Raw genomic sequence first — 24,844 nt, forward strand, 5'->3', positions numbered from 1 at the left:
AATGACCAAAAAAAAAAAAAATATTTAAATCAAGTTCCATTTAAAAAAAAAAAATTCAAGCTGGTTCAATGATACAAAAAGTTATTACTGAAAATTTAATCGCTCAAGAAGTAAAAGCAGGGAGTAAAATATGCCAACCGCTACATTGCTCATACTCTGAATTCTTGTAGAAATCAAAGAAAAACAACAACTCAAGAATTGGAAACTGGAAACAAAATAAAAATAAATTAGAATGAACTCCCTTAAACAACTATACCCTTCAACAAAAATTCCATTTATACTTAAGAAAAATAAAACCGCAGCTTATATTTTCTCAGACAAAATAGCTAATGATCAAATGGTACGTATTTATTTAGTTATTATAAAAAATAAATGAATTGAATGATCTAGCCATAAATGATGTACAAAGTAAATAGAAAAATAAAAAATAACTTTAAATTAAAATTATGATGTAAAATTTTATATGATGAGTCACAAATAGATTTAACCCGTGCTCTATGGTAATGAATGGTCATTGAGACTTTGTAAAAATAAGTTGTGAATTAAATTTCTTGCAAAATTGCGTCCTACATTTAAATTACCCTACCGTGATATGTTGTCTAATTCCATCCTTAATAGAGTTTATAATTAAACCTCAACAACCATTAAAGAACTTGTCATTACTTTTTCCAGAAAAATGTAGTTTAAATTTATAAGATGGTTTAAGTTCTGATTTATGCCGTGGTGAGAGAGTCTCAAACTCTCTCACTACGCCACAAATCAAACTTTTTTAGGTGCAGAAAGTCATACTGGAAAATATAAAAAAAAAACATATGTAAAAAAATAAAAAAATGTAAAAATATATAAAAAACAATTAAAAAAATAGTACTTAAAGTTGGACCGATAAAAGTTCTGGTTCTGTGTGCTGGCAATGCAGCCGATATGAAAAGAGAATGGCATCTAATAGTTCACAATTTTTCTCTCAATTACCCTTATGGATTCTTGGCCCATACACTAAATTTGATTTTTACTGATACAAGTAAAATTCAATCAATAGCTGCTTCCCAACAAGGTTAGAGAACTGTGAAGGTTACAGAACTGTGAAAGTTACAGAACTGTGAAGGTTACAGAACTGTGAAGGTTACAGATCTGTGAAGGTTACAGAACTGTGAAGGTTACAGAACTGTGGTAAAAACGATAAAAAAAACCTAAAAATTTTTGTCAGTTTTGTAAAATAACACCAACATAAATGTAAACACCAACTTAAATAGGACAATTCATTCAGGAATAACTGAAACTTCCAGCAGTTAAAACTAGGTTTGTTAAAAATTTATTTATATACAATTGCTATTACACAACTTATCAAACTAAATTATTATTATAGAGAAAAGTATTTATTTTCAAGATTTTTTTTCTTCAGATAGAGTTCAATTATCAACTGTATGGAAAATTTTCACAACAACAGGTTAGCACTAGATGTAAAAACGGAAAAGATTTACAAATGACCGAACATCAAAATTAGTTTTCATTTCCTATAATTTAGAACTACAAAAAACAAAAATGTGACACAGAATCATCAACAACTCCAAGTCAAAACCATTAATTTAAACTAAACATTTTTACTATACTGAATTTAGCTGAAAACATATAATAAAAGTGATCAAGTGACTCCGGAAAATCCTTATTTGACTTCTGAATAAACAAAACAAAAGTAAAACATAAAAAGAAAAAAAAAAGTTTTTTTTTAAAAAAAAGCACAGATAAAAAAAATCTTTTTTTGTTTTTTTACAACTCTAATAATGAAGCTGCAATTCTAATTGAGAATCAAATTGATTGTTCTTTACTCCAACGTGAATGTAGACACGATATACTCTTCATAAAAGCAACATCCAATGCTATCTGTAATTAAATCACCATGACTATGTTCAGCTTTTTGAAAGGCTCAAGGACTTTAACAGGAATATAAAAGATTTTAAAGTATGGGACTGACCTAATGATCAAAATAGTTTTTTTTATTACAACAAGCACTTGAAATAAAGAAATTAACAATGGAATGCTCTAAGAGAAAAGCTTTTCCTCATGAGAATAACTGAGAATTGGTGGAGCTTATTATTTTTTGATTCAATTCTACTTCTACTCCCTCATATTTTTAAGCTTAATGAAGAAGAATAAAAAAAAGTTGTCTTTTAATGGAAATTACTTTTTGCAAGCTGTTATTAATGCTGTTGCTTCAGCTGTAGCTGTAGCAACAGCAGTTGTAGCTGTAGCTGAGTCATCACCTTCATTTCCTTTATTTGATGAGAAAATTTAAATCAATTGACCTTTAAAGTGAAGAAAGATCCATCAGGTTCATTGAATGACACTTGGAATACTTATATGAGGAGCTAGCATTATTTCCTTGTTCGATAACGCAAGTTATGCAGAAAAGACTACGATAGGTCAGAAACTTATAAACTTACCAAGACCTAAAGTATTTACTTCTTACAAACCGAGGCCTCTAATTATTACTTGGCGTGACAAAGAAAAACTTTTTTAATTGTTTTTTTTTTCGCCTTTCATTGGCGAAAAGTTATTTTTGCCTTTTCATCTGTTAAAATTAAACAAATCAGAGAATTGGAACAAATTTGAGGACTTCAATGTTAAAAAAAATTTTTATGCAATCTTTCATGTGTCAACAATGTTGCAGAGCAAGGTAATAATGTAATAAATCTTTTGGGGGATTTGTACAAATAGTCGTAAATTGACCAATTTTGCAAGGTTATTGGTCAGTATTTAATCAGACATTGTAAAAACCCCATTAAGTTACAAAAATATTGAATGTTTTCAACCGATTAAATATATACTTCAGTGGCTCAGTAGATGGTGAACTTGTTGTAAGCGAGTCCAAGAATTGAAGGCAGAATTTTTGGAAATGTTTTAAAAGCTGCTAAAGGTTTGGTTAATTTAATGTTAAAGGTTTTGTTAACGCAATGTTTTGTTTAACGTTTATTTAACGAGTTACTTTGTTTTGTATTTTTATTATTGACATTTTTATTTAAAGGGGCTTGGTGATAAGACAGAACTTGTCTTCTTCTTGCCCCAGCCATGTATTTATATATTTGTATTGCATAAACTTGTAAACTTTTCTTATCGGCGAAATACATAATAATAATAATAATAATTGGGTAAGTGATTTGATTGGAAAAAAAAATGATATTATTATAGTTATTTAAGATAACAAATGTAACAATAGTGATAATAATAAAGCTATTGACTTAAAGAAATCTATTGTTCATTGCTATGGATACAGTGATTTCTAATCTTAAGCAACGTTTTGCTAAACGTTCAGAATCATGCTCAGACTTTTTTAATTTAGAACCTCGTCATTTTTCAAAAAAACACCAAAAAAACGCTCTTTTTAAAATTAGTAAAAGTCCTTGAAAATTTGAAAAAGTTTAAGAATTATACGGCAAGATATGAATTTCAAGATTTTACTAAAATTTAAGATATGAATTTAAAATTTTTAACTGAAATTTATGGAAGTTATAATACATATGAAGAAACTGAGCTACCAGAATTACAGTAGGAAGAAAATTAAATTTAACAAATAAGTTGCAAAACAAATGTGTTTTAATTATTTTCTTTGTTGTTTTATTGTTTAAGTCCAGATTATGTGTTGAATCATACAGCAATTTATTTCTGGCTTATAAATATATCTTAACTTTGCCTTGCACCAAAGTAGGGTGTGAAAAGGGTTTTTTACTTTAAGTTATATAAAAAACCGTCTACAGAATTGATTATCATTTGACAACTTGGTCATGCTTTGACAACTTGGTCATGCTTGAATCAATTTGGATGCTTAATGAGGCAATTAGACAATTTGGATGCTTAATGAATTTAAATAAAGAGATTTTTGAAAAACTAATAGACGACAACATTAGGGATGTAGTTGTAAAACATAGTTCTTTACTAAAATAAATTTAATAATTTAGATTATTATACTTATGAAGATATTAAATATGATCGATTTTTTTCATTTGTATTATGTCATTTATGTATTACATCATTACAGTTTTTAGATACTAAGGAATGTGCTGTCGAATATAATGTATTAATTTGTATAATACATACTAAGTTCATTAGTTATATGCATTTAACAATATAATTAATATTTATAAATTGTTTTTTGATGCTCTATAAATATTCAAAGACATTAAAAAAGAAGTGTAAATAGGCTGCTATAATAAAATGAGCCCCGTAACAAATGATTTTTCCGGTCCATGTTTTAGAGCAAGCCAAACCCTAATTGTACAACAACATGTTGTTTTAATGCTTGCACAACAATATATTATTGTTGTACATTTTAAAATATAAAATTTTTCAAATATTAAAAAAAATTAATTAGCGTTTTTAATTGATTTGTTATAAGAATACTTAGTTAGCTAACACATTTTTTAGTGCCTTTTTGCTAAGCATGACAATAAAAAAGTAGCTTGAAAAATAAAAAAACTTTTCATCTCCTATGGAAATGATCTTGAAAGTGGTAAGGAAGTGCATTTTATACACATACTATTAAAGTATAAAGAATTACTACCCATATATTCATAGCTATTTAAGAAGTGCTTATAAAAATAAGAAGTACCGAGAGAAAAATAAGAAGTACCAAGAGAAAAATAAGAAGTACCGAGAGAAAAATAAGAAGTACCGAGAGAAAAATAAGAAGTACCGAGAGAAAAATAAGAAGTACCGAGAGAAAAATAAGAAGTACCGAGAGAAATAAGTTGCAACGCTTTTACCTTTAATTTATTTTCAAAAATGTTTTTGATATTAAAAACATTTATTTAAAGATTTAAAAACACTAAACGTTTACTAACTCTAATTTATAATAATATTTATTACACTTTATGTTTTATTCTTAAATTTAAATAAATGTGTGCGAGGAGGGAGAAGAGGGGGAGGGCCTTCAATCCCCTGTTTTTGGAATGTTATATAAATTTTTAATTAATAAATGACCAAAAGTCATTACTATCACAAAGATCATGTTAAAAAAAAACTGATCATTATAATGATGACTTCAAACAAAACTTAATTTCAAAAAATAGTTTCATAATTTCATTTTCTTAAAATCAAAAAATAATTTCATACTAATATATTTAATACTTATAATAATTTAAAATTTTATATAAAAATTTATACTAACTAATTAAAGCAAATCTCGTTATGTAATTGTCTAACAGTTGTAATTGTCTAACAGTTGTAATTGTCTAACAGTTGTAATTGTCAAACAGTTGTAATTGTCTAACATTTGATTACTAATCATTTGCTAATTTTAATGTTAATTGGGTTTAAACCGCCAACGCTCTTGGCTTAACAAAAGGTGATTACTTTGAGGTATTTTCAAAATTAAGTAAATTAAATTAACTTAAACTTTTTCTTTAACAAAAAATAGAAAAACTACAATTAATAAATCAATTAGACAAACTGAGGAGTTGCAAATGGCTGACGAACGACTTCTACGATGAATAAAAGAAGGTATTACTATTTCTTTTGAGTTGCATAGATTAGTAGGACAACAGTTCGCCTAAATAATAGTATAATAGCCTCAACAGTATAAATAAAACATAAGGTTTAAATTATTTAGAATACTATAGAAAGTAATATAATAAAAATATCAGTTTAAATTATTATCATTAATTATAAGTATTAGATATCAATATTAATTTCTAATATGTAATTAATTTTACATAGTTACAATATTAAACATTCATATATTTTGTGTGGTTTAGTTTAAATAGAAAATAATATGTTTCTTATTAACTATGAAAAACAAATTTTATTCTATCATTCATCATCAGCATATATATCTTAAAATTTCCTTTTTAAAGTGTAGCGATGAACTTTAGCACTTTTTCTCACGCGATAAAACAAGACTTAATGTTTTTTTTGATTTAGGCAGTTTTAAATTTTGGCATGATTTAATATAGCCAACGGATTTTGAAAATTCTGCAATCCAGAGGAGTAACTTTAAAAAATTTATATTACAATTTATAATACAAATTTAGCGCACAGCGTTTGTAAAAATTGGGTATTTTAAACCTAACTTTGAACGCCATCTGAGATTGAAGTTGATATACTAATATCAATACCTGCTTTAGATTGAGTTGCTGGACGATCAGTAACAAATGATGGAGCAAAATCTGCATCTGAAAATATATATCCTTATCATATGAGAATATTCCGCCACTCTAAAACCAGTTATGTTTTGTTATTTAAGAGAATGCTGTAAGGCTATTTTTGCAATTCCTGGTAAATCATATATACTCATTGTTTTTCCTGGCCATTGTTTCATCCACAAGTCTTGTGCATTAGCTACACATTTTTTTGAAGGTCCGAATACATATCTATCTAGAGGTTGCAACTTATGTGAGTAATTAGGAGGGAAGGAAAGCAAAACTATACCATTATCTTTACACATTGTTATTAATTGAAATGAAACTGATGGTTGTCTAAAAGTAATAGCGCACGGCTTACTTATGTGGGCTTGACATGCCGAATAAAGCGGTTTAAGTAAGTAGCAAAGCACTCCTCATTCATCCAGCCTGACCCATTCGAAGCAGCAATGCATTCATTTGGTCCATCACGAATAAAGTGATTGACTTGAAAAAATTTCTTTCTCGGAAATAGAAACATTGGAAGCACACTATTGCCACATACATTTACAGCTGACACCATTGTCACTAGTGTCCCCTGTTCTTGAGATGTTAATGCTCCAACTTGCTTAATACCTTTACGAGCAACTATCTTGTTTGGTTTTTTCACAGTGGTGATACCAGTCTCATCAACATTGTAAATTTTAGATGCAGAAAAATGATTTTTAAAACTAAACTTTTCAAAAATTATCAAAAACATCAGATAATTTTCGAAAAAATACACCTACATTAGCACGATTAAAACTAGTTGCTCGCGCAAGACTTGTTGCTTCTGGAGTTCTGATAGACAATCCTGAATGTCAATTTAAAAACCCTCTCATCCAGTCAGGACCAGCCATTGAAAGTTTTAACCAAGATTTTGGAAAATTAATGTTATACTTGATAGCACATTCAAATGCGAGTTTTTGTGCTTCATAAGGTCCAAAACATCAGAAGCTGTTGATATATATGAAGAAGCTGTTGATATATATGAAGAAGCTGTTGATATATATGAAGAAGCTGTTGATATATATGAAGAAGCTGTTGATATATATGAAGAAGCTGTTGATATATATGAAGAAGCTGTTGATATATATGAAGAAGCTGTTGATATATATGAAGCAATAGCTTTTTCATGTTATAAATTGAAAACCTGGCGTGACTTTTTATAACCAAGAATAGGTAGCGGCATTCCCATATTAACTTTTTTTACTTTATTTATGTAACGAAAAAGAGTCGAGTGGTGAACTCCATACTTTTTTTGCTGATGCTCTAATCGATATTTCTTTTCCATCAATAACATGGTTTAACTTCGCATAACTTGGCATAATTCTAACTTTTTTAATAATTTTAGATTTTTTTAATAATTTTTTAATAATTCTTCTTGGCATAATTCTAACTTTTTTCTATATAATAAATTAAGCAAGCAATTGAGAGTGTTGATGGTAGCATGCAAAGGCTGGCAACCATAAATATGGGACGAATCACCTTTTGGCTTAAATTGATCATTATCAAAGTTTAGCAAGTAGTTAAAATGCTTTGGTGTTGATTAACAAATGGGGCAGCTTTGGGAAGATTTATTGCCAAGTAAAAATTTAAAATTTTCCCATCAAATAAAGTTGGAAAGAACAACGATGATGTATTAACTTGCAACTCTTCTCCAGTATTTGTTTGATATGGAGCCAAGTTTTTGACGTCCTCTTCAATTTGTTGGAAGGTTACCTTAACATGTTCCATTGTTTCTTTAGTAAATTCCCGAGACAGGGGGCTCACGAATCGAAAAGATTGAGGAGTAGGATTTTTCCTTAAAATTTCTCTATCTAACTTACTTCTTAGCTGTAATGGTGTCATGGTAACTGTAAATAATGAGTGGTCATCTATTACTGAAACAGATGATGACGCCTGGTGATATTCAACTTGACCACTTGTTCCATCAGCACCGTAAGCGAAGATCTTTTCAGCATCAATAACAATTTTATTTACCTATTTCATATAATTCACAATTTGATCTTCTTCTAATAATACAACCCTCGAAATTGTGTGACAAAACTTTATTGACGTTTTCACATCAGATGATTGGATTTCATCTGGACGACATTTCTTCTTTGCTTAAGAGACTTCAAAATATGTTGGAAGGATGTTGGCATTTTTACTTTTCATTTCAACTCGTAAATTTTGGTATGTATTTTTCGATAATGAATTGTCAATAAGAAGATTTAATGCCTCATCTGGCGTCATCTTAGTTATCAATATTATCAATGACTATCTTAATCAATTGTTTCAGGAATTTAAATCGTTTTCTATGTGATGCTGTTTGAACAGCTTTTAATAATACATAAACGCAGTCTTCAGAATCTTCGGCTATTTGAGTTGCCGCCTGATTTTGCCTCCTTTCGCACAATTCTTCTAATGATTTTGATGATCGTCCTCTTTTTCTTAATGGTGATGCTTGGCATGGTTGAACAAATTACTCAGGAGAGATCACAAATTGTTCAAAGTAAGTGGGGTGATGGCACATTAGATTTGTAGAATCATAATTACTTAATCTCCAATGTCGTGAGAAATTACTTTTAAGATTATTCAAATCTTCTTTTAATGCAGTAATTCCACTTTCAGTTATTTTTTATTGTAAAATGATTTAATCTTTGCAATGCATTTTGAAAAACTGATTTCAAAATTTTCTTTAAATAACAATTTTCCAAACTCAAATTTGAACAAACTGATTGCTGCTGTATTTTCACTATTTTTGGTCATCATTAATGACGTTTATGAAATGCGCAATAAAAATTAATTGTAATTAAAAAATCATCGGAACATCCCATGATCGGCCTTGACAATCTCTAAAATGACCACTTGTATGATCATGACCACTCCAAACTTAAAATTGAGCCCGGTAATGAATTCCTAGGTTCTCTATAAACGTGTATCATATATCTATTTTTAAGCCATAAATAGTCTACCATTTTTAGACAGTTCTGGACCACTACAGTGTTAGTTGATAATGAAAACTATTAAACTGTATTAATCTATCCATATGTTTATTACACCTAAGCTATCTGTTGAAAGTTTACTGCAATCTAACTATAATTACATTTCGTGGAAACAACCAACTTAACTTCAATGTTCGGCTCAAATAAATATGATTTTTTTAAATGTTTTTAGATTTTCGTTATTTTTTAGTATTAATTGATGTGCTAAAATATTTTGCTCTGAAATTTTTTTGCCAAAAGTTTAGTTTACGTATTTTTCAATATAAAATCTTCTGTCATCAAGTAAAAGTAATACGTAGTTATAACATTTAAATAAAACCTAAACTTACAAAACGTTTACAATAAAAAAAAATAAAACAACTTGCCACGCAAAAGTTTCCTATATTTTTATAGAACCGACAGTTCTTTTCGCAGCTATCATATTTAGAAACAACGCAACTCTTTTTGTATATTTGAGAAAGGGTTGATACGTTCCAGGATTTTCTGTACATTTCAACTGACAAAGTAACACATTGAGAACTATATGGACATTCTTTTATTATACTTGATTCGTTACAGGTTTTATAATTGGTTGCTGAACAATGGTAACAGTGAAGTCCCAGAGCTAAAAATAAATTAATAAATATCTTGAAAGAAGATGTTAATTAAACAAAAATAGTTGCTATTTATTTTTAGTTTATTATTTGAAAAAATGAAACTATTTATTTTTTAATTTTTTATAAGTGAGGCAGAATAAAACATCGCAATAAAAGCTGCTTCAATAGGGTGAAAACCACAAGAGCTATTTTGTAGCAGAAAATTTGAATCATTTTGTATGTATTCACTTATTATGTTAATTAAAACCGTTCTTTAAAGTTTAATTACATTTAGTATATAGTTATTAATTTTAAAGATGTTTAAAACTTATTTTAATTTTAATTAAAACATTATATTATGCTAAATAATCATCCGTAATTATAATAACTTTTCTTGGTCAATTTCTAGCTGGATGACTGACCGGTCTTTGGTTTTAACTAGTGTTTTGAGCTTTCTATTTGCTCCTTTAAAGTTGAGGCCCATAAAAACACAAAATTTAAGTTATGCTAAGTTTTTATTAAAGTTTTTGATTTATATGATGTCTTATAGATTATTAATAAAATATTATAGATTATTATTAAAGATAACTCGGAAAATAACATATCGCATATAAGTAAATGATGAATAAAATGATCAATGTAAATTCATATATAGCTTGTGTCCTGACTAAGCCTAGAGTATTTTTAGGGTAGAACAGAAGATATTACTTCCAAAGGTTGTCCGTTGGGACAAGCATGGCTTGACTGCCATTATAAATTTACTCTTACCTCAGCACCTATAAAAATCCTTTTTAGTGGGAAAAAATAAAAAGTTTTTACAGCTCTAACAATTAGTAAGTTTTTATAAGATTTAAAAATTATATTTATTAAATTTTCACGTGTTTGTTATAATTAAATTAAAAATACTTTTTAAAACTTCTTAAAGAATTATATAATTGTTTTTTAAAGTTTATATTTAAAATTTCAAGGGTTTTTATAATTTCAAGCGTTTTTGTTGTTTGGATTTTCAGCAGTATTTTTTTTTCTTTTCTTTTTGTTTTTTTTTAAAACTTTAAAAAAAAAAAAAAAAATACAAAATTTATAAAATACTTTTTTAAAAAGAATACGCTTCTTTGTGTACTTAGTATTTAATACCCAAATTTTTATTACTTTTATTTATAAGCATTTGTTTTTTGAGCTTCTTTTTTTTATTTTGGTTCATGTTATGACATTTGATTAAATTAGACTTCTTAAAAATTTCAGAAAACTAAAAAAAAGTTTTTTCTAAATAACTAAAGTATGTTTCCTTAGAGAATGATAATAATTCCATTGTTCCTTGTTATATTTTTGATTAATTCGAAGTTTTAGAGAAAGTTGTTCTTTTATTGCTGTCGTAATATTTGGTTTTAAAAGTTATATTTAAATATTGAAAAAAGCATAACGGCAAATTATTATATATTTAAATAAATCTGAATGTAACTATTTGCGTCGTAGTATAAAAATGAGCTCTAAGATCGTATAAATTTTTTTTCCTTTAAAAGTCGCGACTAGAGCGACTTTTGAAGGGAAAAAAAGTAAAAACAAAAATTAAGAAAAATAAGTAGAAAAATTGTAAAAAAAATTAAAAATTACTTTATGCTTATGTATATATATATATATATATATATATATATATAATATATATATATATATATATATATATATATATATATATATATATATATATATATATATATATATATATATATATATATATATATATATATATATATATATATATATATATATATATATATATATATATATATATATATATATATATATATATATATATATATATATATATATATATATATATATATATATATATATATATATATATATGGATGTAAAAAATGAAAATACCTTTTTCAAGTTTAAAAAGAAACATTAGTTTTATAAAAATAAAACAAACCAACATCATCAACAACAATTATTTCTTTATTATGTTTTTCAAAACATACTTAAAGCAAGTCATATCAACAAGCTATTGATTTTCTTGAAGAGAATGATTACAACTGGAATAAAGAAAACTTTATTAAAATGTTTAACGGACTGTTAAAATAGAATTCATTTATCTAATAAAAATAGAAATTTATTATTCATGACAAAAATTTTACTTTTTTTTGTTAGACTTCTATGACAGTTAGCATTATTTTTTGCTCAACTTTTACAAAGTAATGAACTTTGCAAAGAACTTATAAGTTCTTTGCAAAGTTATCTTTATATATAAAGTCAAATTACAGAGTTTAAAATTATAATGTATCTAATATTAGATTAATTTATTGCATATAACATATTTTAAACTGCACTCAAGATATATCAAATTGAATTCAATATATATACTAATTGCATTTAACTTTCATTTTTTCAAAATATTTTCATTTGACATAGCAAAAAAGTCTAAATCTGAAAAGAAGACAACCCTTGTGTCGATGCATAAGTATTTCCAAAGTTGTTATTGAAACTACAAGAAATGTTTTTTTGAATACTTGGTACATATTTTAATTAGAAAACCATTCTTTTTGATCATTTGGTTCTGATTATTGTGTGAATAGCCAGTTGAAAGTGCTTCAACGTCATTTCTGTAACTGCCCGATCAAGTTTCTTACTTAACAACTTTAGAATTAGAGCATACATTATTGCGAATACATTATTTTTTGGTATTTGAGATACTAAATTTCAGACATGATGCAAACTCCAAACATTTACATGTTTATACTTATGTCAATAAAGTATGCTTTGCAAAAAAAATATGATTGAGAACTGAAAAGCCCCAAAATTTTCGCCCCCTGCCTCAAACGTGAGAGCAACTAGTTGATACATATATATATATATATATATATATATGTATATATATATATATATATATTATTTTTCTACTATCCTAAGCTAAATTTATATTAATCAATAAATTTACAATTTCAGAGTATAATTTTTTACTGTTTAAAAATTACTATCATATAAAGTTTGAACCCTCTTCAATTTTGAGAGGTTATGACCGGATGTATTTTTAGGGCTGCCGTATTGATTATTAAATCGTAGAAAGGTAAAAATGGTGTTCAAAAATATAAATCTGCTTTGTTATTTAAATTAGATTTTGAAATTTATATAAGAAAACATTAATAACTCGTGTTTTAATGGCAAGTCATATCTGTAACTCAAAATAAATATAAATATGTTAAAGAACCGGGCCTGGAACTCGAATGATGAATTCAATTATTTTTGCAGGAAGATAAGAACAGCAGAACTTGTGCCTTAAAAAAAAGAAATCAAAAACAAAACTGAAATGTACAGAAAATGTAAAATCTGTAAAAATAAAGGTATTCTAATATGCTTATCCAAAAGTTTTGATGAAAACAAGAAGATATCTTACAAAAACAGGGCTAAAAAAACCGACAACTGGCTGATCAAGAGCAAAAGAGAATGAAACCAATTTTATGCACAGAGCAACAATCGAAACGATTTTCTTAAATAATACATGTAATACTTAATTTTATTACAATACTTTTTAAAATGAGCTTTGACAAAATGCAAAAGGATTGAAAACAAGCCGTTCAGTCTTCTTATAATTGATGGGTTGATTGGAAAAGGTGGGCATGCCACCTGTGATATAATTTTATGATTTTGAAACAGAAAGACAGCTGATACCATCTAGTATCATCAGTAGGCAATCCTACCTTAATGACATATGCTCTTTTAAGAAGAGCATTATATATAAGCTATTATTCATGACTCTACCAATACACTTCACAAATTTTACTAATACAAATTACACTATGACGGTTTTTTTGTGCCCATTTTTTTCTAGGGCTTCTCATTTGTAGAAATCCGTGCAAAAAATACTTAAAAACTGAGTGTTTTAAGAACTGACTTAAACACCATAACCAAGAAGTGGTTCTTTTTTTCTGATTAATTGAGACAATATTTTTTTACTACCGTTTTTTATGGGAACTCAAAATGACCTAACGGCCTTGTCATGCAAAGCCGTAGAAATGCAGCTTCTAATGAGGAAGTTTGATTGTATTGATGAGTTCTTCATCAATTTGTATTGGTGAGAAACTTATCAATTCAAATAAACTTAAATGCTTTTATTATTTTCTCTCATTTTCTAAATCTTAATCAGTTCTTAAACACAATAAATTTTCATTTACAATAAATGTTAGATAACAATAAATCTATTACAAGAAATCTATAAATAAGGATAAAATTGAAAATAAAATTGTTGAAAATTTTTCCTATAGTATTATGAATTATTCACACTCCTAATAAAAAATGCTCATTAAAATTAAGTTTAGTAGGCAATTGTGTTTGTGAAATGAATTGTCTTCCTTTATTTATCATTTTCAAAAGCTAAAAAATAACTTTCTTTTTTGACTTGCCCAAACTTCATCTCAAGCTAAAAACTAGTGATCTAAAACGTTTCTAACTAAAAAAACACTACACTAAAAACAAAACACTAAACAAAAATGAACTTCATATTAACGATGTTAATGTTATTATGGCAGATAAATGCATGTACGTTGCTTAATCTTTTATGATTAATTTCAGTAAAACGGAGAATTTATTTAAACTAAATTGTTTGGTCTTGACAAAAATGTATTAATAAATATCTAATAAAATATATTTCTACTTTAATATCTTCAATTTTTTAGGTAACACCTTTTCATGTTTTACCTGTTCTTCTTATTACAAACTGGATTGTCATCAAGTCCAATATCTAAAAAATTGCAATAAAAAAAAAGAACAATGTGTTACTATTTCTTACGAGTTCGAAATGTACATTAGTGTAAATAAAACAACCATTGAAACAGTTTATGCAAAATATTGTGGAGATAAGTTTTCAAGTTGTCAATCCCATTGCCGCGCATTGGAGATGAATGATGGTAGCAAATGCACGGTAAGATCAAATTGAGACTTGAAATTAAAGTTTATAATTTAAACTCTTATAAAATTAGATTAAGACATATTCATTAGTTAAAATAAATAAAGTTTAGTTTATTATCAAACTGACAAATATATTTTATAGTTTTACAATATTAATTGACTTGCTTGAAAATCATCTGCCGTAGGCAGAAAATTGACTTTAGCAAAAATAGAATCATAGTAACTTTTTACTATGCAAACTTCTTTTTAAAAAGTTTAAGAACTTTATAAAACCTAAAATTAAAAACAACTGAAGTAAAAAAAAAAAAAAATAGTTTTAGAGCTTTAAAAAAGAATTTTAGAGTAATTAAAACTGTTTACTGACCATTTACTACTAAAACTAATTTAATACCTGTCATGTAAATGTTATGTAAAAAAAACTTTTTTAATCTTATAATCAATTTTTGTTTTAACTCATTTAAATCGGTGAATGTTAAAAGGACGGAAGTCCAACTATGAAAACTTTCGGGAAACCAAATAAAACTGCATTTTTCCCCGTAGTAATTTTTGTTAATAGTTTAATAATATTTGTTTTGAAGAGGATAATGTTTTCACCTTCAAAAAAAATAATTATTAAATCATTAAAAAAATTTACTACGAGGGAAAATGCAGTAATTTTTAGTTTCCCGAAGGTTTACAATATTGGACTTCCGCCCTTTTAACATTCACTGGTTCATTTATAATACATTATAATTGAATAATGCATTTATAATTGAAAATCAAGATAAAATTTCATTCTTTGAAAGAGACTCAATAAGCAGCTTTTTTTTTTTAAGAAATCACGCAAGTCATACAAAGCCCTCAAAATCAAAAATCCTCAGAATCCCATACAATCATACAAAACCCTCAGAATTTCAATTACATCTACCGTTCATGCTGTATTTGAGCATGCTCATATTACACAAAAATGATATCTTTAAATAAAGTCAAAACTAAATGTTTCTACGTATTGTTTTTCAAACAAAAATGGATTGGATTTTCAGCTAAAATATTTTACTTTATGAAGAAAGTAGTTTCATTATTTTAGCACCAAAATTTCGAGCCACATATCTATTCATAAATTGATATTATTACAAGGCAAAAAATTTAACAGCGTTTTAGTTAGATGATAGCCGCTAATTACTGCATATAAATTTATGCTAATTGTGCTGATTCCTGATATCACCACATAAAGTAAATTCAAAAAATACAAAGCAACTTGAACTTCACTGCTTACATCAAAGAAAATTGGAGGAAAACAAATAATGGAGGAAATTCCATTCCTCCATTATTTATTTTTCCTAGGGTAAAGTTTGTAATTCAAATATATTTTTATTTAGATGTCTGTATGGGTTAACAACAATTTTATTTTAAATTTGTAAGTGTTAGGTGTATAATATAATATATAATTTTTATTTGGCTGCAATTTATACAGTAGATATTGCTATCAATATGTTACCTATACCTATTGGGGTACATTGATCTTTGACTATGCGGGGCCCATTGATCGGAGGATCAAAGTGCCCCATAGAAGACGAAGTGCCCCATGTTTTTGTTTATAAGCAATACAGTTAAACGAATGGAATTGTATTTATAATTTAAAAAAAAACTATATATAAACAAACAATAGCTTTTAGCATTTCATTTTTTAAATCTACTTATGTTTTAAGCTAGTAATAATAATACTATTATTTTATAATATCAAAAGAAAAATATTTAACATAATAATTAAAAAATATTTAACATAATATTATTATGTTAAATATTAGCATTTATTAAAAACATGTTTTTATTGATATATTTTTTTACAGATCTTAAAATGGTTAGAAATAGAATTAAAAAAACAAATAAAGTTGCTATACCAAGTGAAACAATGAAAGTAGCTGTTAATAAAGTTTTAGAAGGAACACAACTGAATGTTGTAGCACGTCAGTTTAACATAGATAGAATGACTTTAAAAAGATATTGTCGTAAAAAGAGGCTTAATCCAAATGAAGCTTTCAAGCCTAACTACAACAATAGACAAGTTTTTACAGCAGAAGATGAAAAAAGTTTATCAAGTTATTTACTAATTGCATCAAAAATGAACTATGGCCTTTCAACTAGGTCAACGCGATTATTGGCATATGAATTTGCTTTAAAAAACAATAAGATATGCCCATCATCATGGATCAAAAATAAAATTGCAGGCATTGATTGGTTGCAAGGTTTTATGAAAAGACAACCAGAGTTGTCTCTACGAACACCTGAAGCAACGAGCTTCGCTCGATCAACAGCTTTTAACAAACACACCGTAAGAGAGTTTTTTCAAAATCTTAAAACGGTAAGAAATCGATATAAATATAATCCTAACTGTATATATAATGTTGATGAAACTGGTTTAACAACCGTTCAAAAGCCGGTAAAGGTTTTAGCTGGTAGAGGAAGCAAACAAGTTGGAAGAATCACATCTGCAGAACGAGGAACATTGGTTACTGCATGTTGTGCCTCTAATGCTATTGGAAATTCCATTCCTCCATTATTTATTTTTCCTAGGGTAAAGTTTCATGATTACGTGATTAAGGAAGGACCTCCTGGATGTGTGGGATTTGCAAATCCTTCTGGTTGGATGAACTCAGAAATTTTCATAGAATGGATTAAACATTTTGTTAAATATTCAAGCTGTTCTCGGGAATCTCCAGTTTTGTTACTTCTCGACAGTCATGAAAGTCATATTTCTGTTAAAGGCTTGGAGCTTGCAATTCAACACGGAATTACAATGATAAGTTTTCCTCCCCATTGCAGCCATAAATTGCAGCCATTAGATAGAACTGTTTTTAGACCATTGAAAAGGTTTTACAATTCTGCATGTGATAATTGGATGGTTTCAAACCCAAGACCATTGACCATTTATGATATTGTTTCAATAGTTCGAGAACCGTATACAAAAGCTTTCTCACCATCTAATATACAGACAGGATTTAGAGTAGCTGGCATTGAGCCATTTAATTCTGAAATTTTCAAAGATGACGAATGTTTACCATCATCAGTTACAGATAGAGCTGCTCCAGATACAGTTACTATCACTCCTGTCAACAACATGGAATCTGAAATGATACCAGCACATGTTAATCACATAGAGTCTGAAATAACTATAGTAAATATTGAAACAAGTATTTTAAACAAAGTATCAACAAGTGTTGCTTCTATAATCTCACCTGAGGTTTTAAAACCTTACCCAAAAGCATCTGCCAGAAAAAAAAATGTTAAAAGTAGGCAGTTAAAAACAAGGATCTTGACTGATACTCCTGTCAGAAATGAAATTCGTTTGTCAAAAGAAAAGAAAATGTTGAAGCAAACCAAAAATCAACAAAAAGTCTCCACAAAAGATAAGAAAGAAACTAAGAATTACTTGCTTAGGAATAAAAAACAATGTAAACCAAAAGCTGCTTCACAACTTGACTTTCACAAATGATGAAATATTCTTAATCATATTGTACTTTTAACAAGTTTTGTAAACTTAAAAGTTGTATTCTTATTTCAGTCTTTATATTTCAGTTCTTATAAATTTCAAGTTGCTGTAAAGTTTTAAACGTATATAAAGCGGGTAGCTTATAGCTGCTGTGATTTATACATTTTTTAATTAAAAATTAGACTAGTGGGTTTAACTGCTATATTTAAAAAATAATTAAAAAATTTAGATGTATTATATGTTATACAATATTACCCTTTGACTAAATTATTTACAAGATTTAGTTATAGAAGTGTTAAACGTTTAGATAATATTACGCATATAAGATCAATGTGCCCCAAGTCGGAGATCATAGTACCCCATAGTTTGGGGTACATTGATCTTTTGAGAGGGTTGTTTAAAAGTTAAAATTATTCATGTTTATCATTTTTTTAAATCAAAATATTTATATATTCCAAAAGCCAGATAGTTCTACATGTGTTTCGTAGTTAATAAGTTTTTACATCTCTTTCAGGTTCTGCGCAATTTTCAAAACACTGCTACGGCGATCAATGCGCCCCCATCTCCCCTACATGTTTACTTTGTTTATGCATTTTATATATAAAAATATTGATATTCTAATAAAAAAAACTATGAAAATAATTTTGGCTCAAAAAACTCGATTTTGTCCCACTGTGCGCTTGTTCATCATGCACCTGTTTGTGTAACATCGTCTACTACTCCTGATTTGTAACCGCAAAAAACTTGGGTAAAATAGTTACCATTTTAAATGTACATTCATAAATCAAAATTGGAATTACACAGAACAACTTTATATTTAGAGGATTTTTTGAGTGGAAGTTTCCGAAATTCCCTGTACCATCCATGTTTATTTTTGCCATTACAAAGTTATTAACGTCGCGGCATAACATATGCAGTGGTTTTTACCAGCTCTGTTCAATTTCTGGTTTCTACCAGCTCTATTCAATGTTCCACCAATTTTCTTTAGCAAATGTAATTTAATTAAGCTAAAATGCATCTAAGATAAAAAAAAATGATATTTAGTTTACAAAAAAAAACTAGCGTTTACAAAATGAATTTTAACTGTTTATAAAACTTACGAAAAAAGTTCTTGCAGCAGGACTTTCATAACGAGAGACTAGCAACTCATATTTTTTAACTGTGTCAATATTGCCATTAATAATTTTTAAAACAGTCCATTTATTTGTTGGCATTTAGGAGGGTAGATTGCAAGGGCGGATCCAGACCATGTCGTAAGGAGAATGGGGGGGGGGGGAGGCGACTTTAAATATTTTTCGATTTGGGGATGCAGACGATCTAATAAAGGAGAGGGCGATTTTCAGATTTAATGATTTGTAAGCAAGTAATTACACAATTTTGAATTTGCACCACATAGTTTTACAAAAATTGCAATTTTATTTAGACAGCCTAACTATATTATTTTCGTTTTATAACTTCCATGAATTAAATATACCGACACTCGTTACCAGATTTTGCATCCATTTAAATCAAATATTAAAATAAATTAAATCAAATATTAAAATAAATTAATATAATTTAATAAAAAATAAATTTAAATAAATATATATATAAATAAAACCTTTTTTTTTGTGTGGATAATATAGGATGTTGAGATTGCGTATGCGTTAAATTTTTTTATTGAAAATCACGATTGTTTTAATTGATTGTCACGGTGTTTTAAATGAATATCATAGTTGTTTTAGATGGAAATTATGTTTGTTTTAAATGGATGAAAAAACCGGTATACGAAGCAGCTAAACACACAGATACTGATGCAGACAAAATAAATATTATTATACAAAAAAAGGTGTTGGTCATCATGCATGTTTTTAATGAACGTTATGATTGTTTTATCAATAAGATAAGGTCATGTAAAAATGTGTACCTAAGCAGCATGGAATAATTATATACATATGTATACATGTGTGCATGCATTGGAATAAATGGAATAAATATATATATATGTATACATGTGTGTACACCTTGGCGGGTTTTGCATCCATTTAAAACAAACATGACATCTTTTTAAATTTAAAATAAATTCCATGAAATTAAATTAAATGTCATGGTGTTTTAGATGGATGTCATGTTTGTTTTAAATGGATGCAAAAACCGATGTATATATATATATATATATTTATATATATATATATATATATATATATATATATATATATATATATATATATATATATATATATATATATATATATATATATATATATATATATATATAAATATATATTTATATTTATATATATATATATATATATATATTTATATATATATATATATATATATATATATATATATATATATATATATATATATATATACATATATATGTATATTTATATATATATATATATATAAATATATATATATATACATATATATATATATAAATATATATATATATATTTATATATATATATATATATATTTATATATATATATATATTTATATATATATATATATATATATATATATATACATATATATGTATATTTATATATATATATATTTATATATATATATATTTATATATATATATATATATATATATATATATATATATATATCGGTTTTTTAGCATAAACATCACATATAGCAGCACGTGTTTCATGCCACCATCTACAGCATTTATGGCATTTATCCCAATTATCCTTTAAATACGGATCAACAGGATCACTATAACTGTATTGACGCATTGCACAAAGTTATTTATTAATTGCACCTTTAGCATCAAGGTTATTCAAACACGTCTTTTGATGTGTAGATTTATTTTTTTTAATGCACTTTTTACGTGGCTGCCTGTTCTTATATTTCAAAGTTAAAGATTCCTCTAGCTGAGATTTATATGGCGATCCAGTAATTTTTTCAGCATGATTTACCCTCCTTTTTATACCTGTTCCCTTTATATTTTTAATGTCAAATCCAGCTAGTGATCCAAATGTAACACCATGAAGTTGCGAGGTTTCATCAGAGGTAGCTAGTTCTAATGACTTCTGAAGTGTAAATGATGAGTTGGTGAAGCAGATTCTAAAAAAAAATATTTAACTAAAAGAAGGTGAATAAAATTCAACATGTAATTTATAAAACAATAGTTAAAATGTATATTTTAGGTTAATAAAACAACAGATAAGTTATTATTTTGCTTAATTTAAAAAAAATTATACTTGTGTTTAAAATAAATGGTGGAAGATGGTAAAAATAATACATCTTTTAAAATGATTTACCTTTTTGAGAAGCAATTACAAATTCTGTGACAAAATCAATATGATCTAAATCTTCAGCAGAGTCTAACATATTGACGAGAGTAGGTTGCATTTCAGAGGTAATATTTGGTTTTGAAATTTTTGATAAAACATACGAGTGATCAGCCTTAGCTGCAGCAAAGTCTTCTTCAGTAAACACATTTCTATCAAATGGGTATGTTCCACATTTTTTAAACCCTGACTTTTTTGTCCCTCCAATGTGGATAAATCAACATTGGAGGGACAAAAAATCTGCTTGCTGATTTGCTACAAACTATTGTGATTGTTTTTCCTCTTTCGGAGCTTGTTAAGCCACTAACACTATGTTTTCCCTTCAGGGCAACAACTTTTCTTGGTTTATGGCTTATAGACAATCCAGATTCGTCTATTTTTAATATGTTTGATGGTGGAATAATCTGCATTCCATTAGCATTAAACATTATTTTTTCTAGTTCATCATAAAAACGATTAACTTTTATTCCATTAAAACCAATGACTTGATGCAATGACGTTGATTCAGCAACTCTTACGGAAAGTTTATTATGACGTTTCAAAAGATCCCTAAACCATTCTTTTCCTGCTGACTTAGTTGCACAATTAAACTTGTGAATAATCCTATTTTCTTCACAAAAACTGGAATACCATTTGTTTCACATCTTTTGGAGACAGACCAAATAATCTCTGTGACATGGTCAGAAGAACTTCTACAAGCTCACATTTTATTCAGTTTATATTTTATATATATATATATATATATATATATATATATATATATATATATATATATATATATATATATATATATATATATATATATATATATATATATATATATATATATATATATATATATATATATATATATATACATATATATATATATTATATATATATATATATATATACATATATATATTTATATATATATATATATATATATATATATATATATATATATATATATATATATATATATATATATATATTTATGTATATATATATATATATATATATATATATATATATATATATATATATATATATATATATATATATATATATATATATATATATATATATATATATATATATATATAGTGGAAAAAACGTAAATTTCAGCAAATGGACAAGCTTTATCAAAATATTTTAATTATTGCGCTATAACTTTTAAGTAAGTAAATTTGGATAAAAGTTTTCGCGTGGGATTAATAGCAATCTCTATGAAACTTCGCCAAACTTTGTACTGCTATTTTTGGCTACTTAATTCTTTATAAGTTAAAATAATGGTTAATAAATGCTGTGTTGTTGGTTTTAACTCTAATTATTTTGTCGGTGAAGTAATTCCAGTTTTTGGTTTTCCAAAAGATGATGATTTGAAAAAGCAATGGGTTAGATTTGTAAACAGAAATTCCTTGGCTGTCACTATGTGATCTGTTTAAAACATTTTGATAAAATTTTAATACACAAAGGAGCAACAGCATAATGATTTCGTTTGTTGTATAACTTGAAGCCTGTTTCTACAATATACCCGGCTAGCATAGCAACAGCTTCACTTCCAGTTATGTCTATAATATAGACATAACTGGTATAGACTATACCAAGGAAATTACTAACTGAAATTTTTTTTCGAGAAGATGGATATCAGAAGTTTTTATCAAATGATGTTATTGAAGATTTTAATTCTGTTACAGTTGCTGATTCACCAACAGTATATTCATTTTCAAAATTTGATGATTGTGTCATGTTCCATAAAATTATTCAAAATGAATTACTCATGCCTGAAGTTGCGGAATGTATTCGTATTGACGAAAATCTTCATGTCAAACTTTTTTTATAAAAAAACACCGAAAATAAATAACAAAGTTGTCCATCCTGGGAAAAACAAGCAAAATTTCACTGTTGTTTTAGATATCTTCCATAAAACTACCGTAGTAGCGGCAAAAAAACATTATTTCCTGATCGTTTAGATATCAATACTTTATAATAGATAAAGATGCTTTTCAAATTTACAAATTCAAAAAATCAGTTGTCGTGGAAATGCTGCTATTATTAATGATAAAAAGTTTTTTCAAGCTTTTGCTGACTTGATAAATAAATGGAAAAGCACAAAAGTTCCAAACTTTAAGAAATGTACATTATCTCTTCAAACATCATCAGTACTACAAAGAACTTTATTGTGTCAAGCTTCATTAATAGAAGATCTGTTGGAAGATAATTATATATTTATACTGAATTTTTAAAGTGATCAGTTAGAAAGAAGATTAAGACAATACCGCCAAATAAGTGGTGGCAGGTTCCTTGTCAGTTTGAAAGACGTTATTTATAGTAAGAAGATAATCCAAATAAAAAGTTTAATAAAGAGATAAATTCAAGTTTTTGAGTAAATCAGCAAAATTAGTTCATGGCAGTAGAGACCAACCATTTTTCTGTTTAAATTACCAAAATTGTGGAAAAGAAATTATACACACTGATATTTCAAATATTTATTTTAATAATATCAGAAAGAGAGTCAGTGATTCCATTGTTGCAGATGACATTTTTGCCTTTATAAAAAGAAAAAAGAAAAATATTTTGTTTTATATTTTAAATCAGTTTGTGTATAACTTTTTTTTTAAACCTTTAAAGATTATTTTTGAGAGTTTGTGTGTTCTTATTTCTTGTACAGTTCTTAAATATTCCAAAATTTCTTCTGACAAATCTAACCCATGTCTTTTTAAAATCATTTTAGTAATATATAATTATGAAGGTTAAAAATGTTTTGTTGTTTTCTATAAACACAGCATTACTATTTTTATTACTAAAAAGAAGCCTCGATTAAGTATACAAAGTTCAGTAAATATTTCGATTAGACCAATGCAAAAATATTTTGAGAAAGTTTGTCCATTTGATGGAATACACGTTTTTTCAAATGGCCTTCTTTTTTTTTTCGATTTAAGCAGAATAGAAAGCCGTGTATTTAAGTAGGCCATATATATAACTATAATTAAAAATAATTTTTTTAGGTGGAATGTTGTGATGCATCGGGCTGCAACAAAAATACAAACTTAAGATTTCAGAACAAAGGTTATAAAAGCTCTTCGATTGCACTTGCAGACAAAAACTTTTACACAAATTTACCTTTTTCTAAGTTACTTTTTGTAAATGCTTTAGCTCTTTATGTTATTTTGTTAGTTTCTGTAAAAATGTAAAAAGATTATTACTATTATGAATAGCTAAAAACTTATATATAATAATTTTTTCATATGTATATTTATGAGAGAGTTTTTGGTGAATTTCTGACGTAATTTGGCAACTAATCAAACCATTTAAAATGATACTCGTTGCCTTCTTGTTCCCAACAATTTTTATTAGGGTAATATACAGTAGGAATTTTTCAGTGAGCATTGTTTCTAAATGATAGATAAGTAGTTTGCTCACAGAATTTGCAGTAATAGCTCGGTTTTACAGGGTGGCAGACTCCTAGCACATAATTTGTAAAAT

General features: G+C 26.9%; 2 long non-coding RNA genes across 2 annotated transcripts; one reads left to right on the forward strand and one right to left on the reverse strand.

Annotated features, from left to right (window-relative positions):
* Nucleotides 1-5,381: 5,381 nt before the first annotated feature.
* LOC124813480 (uncharacterized) lies at nt 5,382-11,729 on the reverse strand. Its single transcript, XR_010641642.1, has 3 exons — nt 11,596-11,729; nt 9,502-9,740; nt 5,382-5,539 (listed from the first exon to the last, which is right to left on the reverse strand). It is a non-coding gene; the product is annotated as an uncharacterized LOC124813480 (long non-coding RNA).
* Nucleotides 11,730-14,154: 2,425 nt separating this feature from the next.
* LOC124814131 (uncharacterized) lies at nt 14,155-24,497 on the forward strand. The gene is made up of 3 exons (XR_010641643.1): nt 14,155-14,247; nt 14,385-14,629; nt 24,367-24,497. It is a non-coding gene; the product is annotated as an uncharacterized LOC124814131 (long non-coding RNA).
* Nucleotides 24,498-24,844: the final 347 nt, after the last annotated feature.

The sequence above is a fragment of the Hydra vulgaris genome, chromosome 11, assembly GCF_038396675.1.
Source record: "Hydra vulgaris chromosome 11, alternate assembly HydraT2T_AEP".
NCBI classification, from domain to species: domain Eukaryota; kingdom Metazoa; phylum Cnidaria; class Hydrozoa; order Anthoathecata; family Hydridae; genus Hydra; species Hydra vulgaris.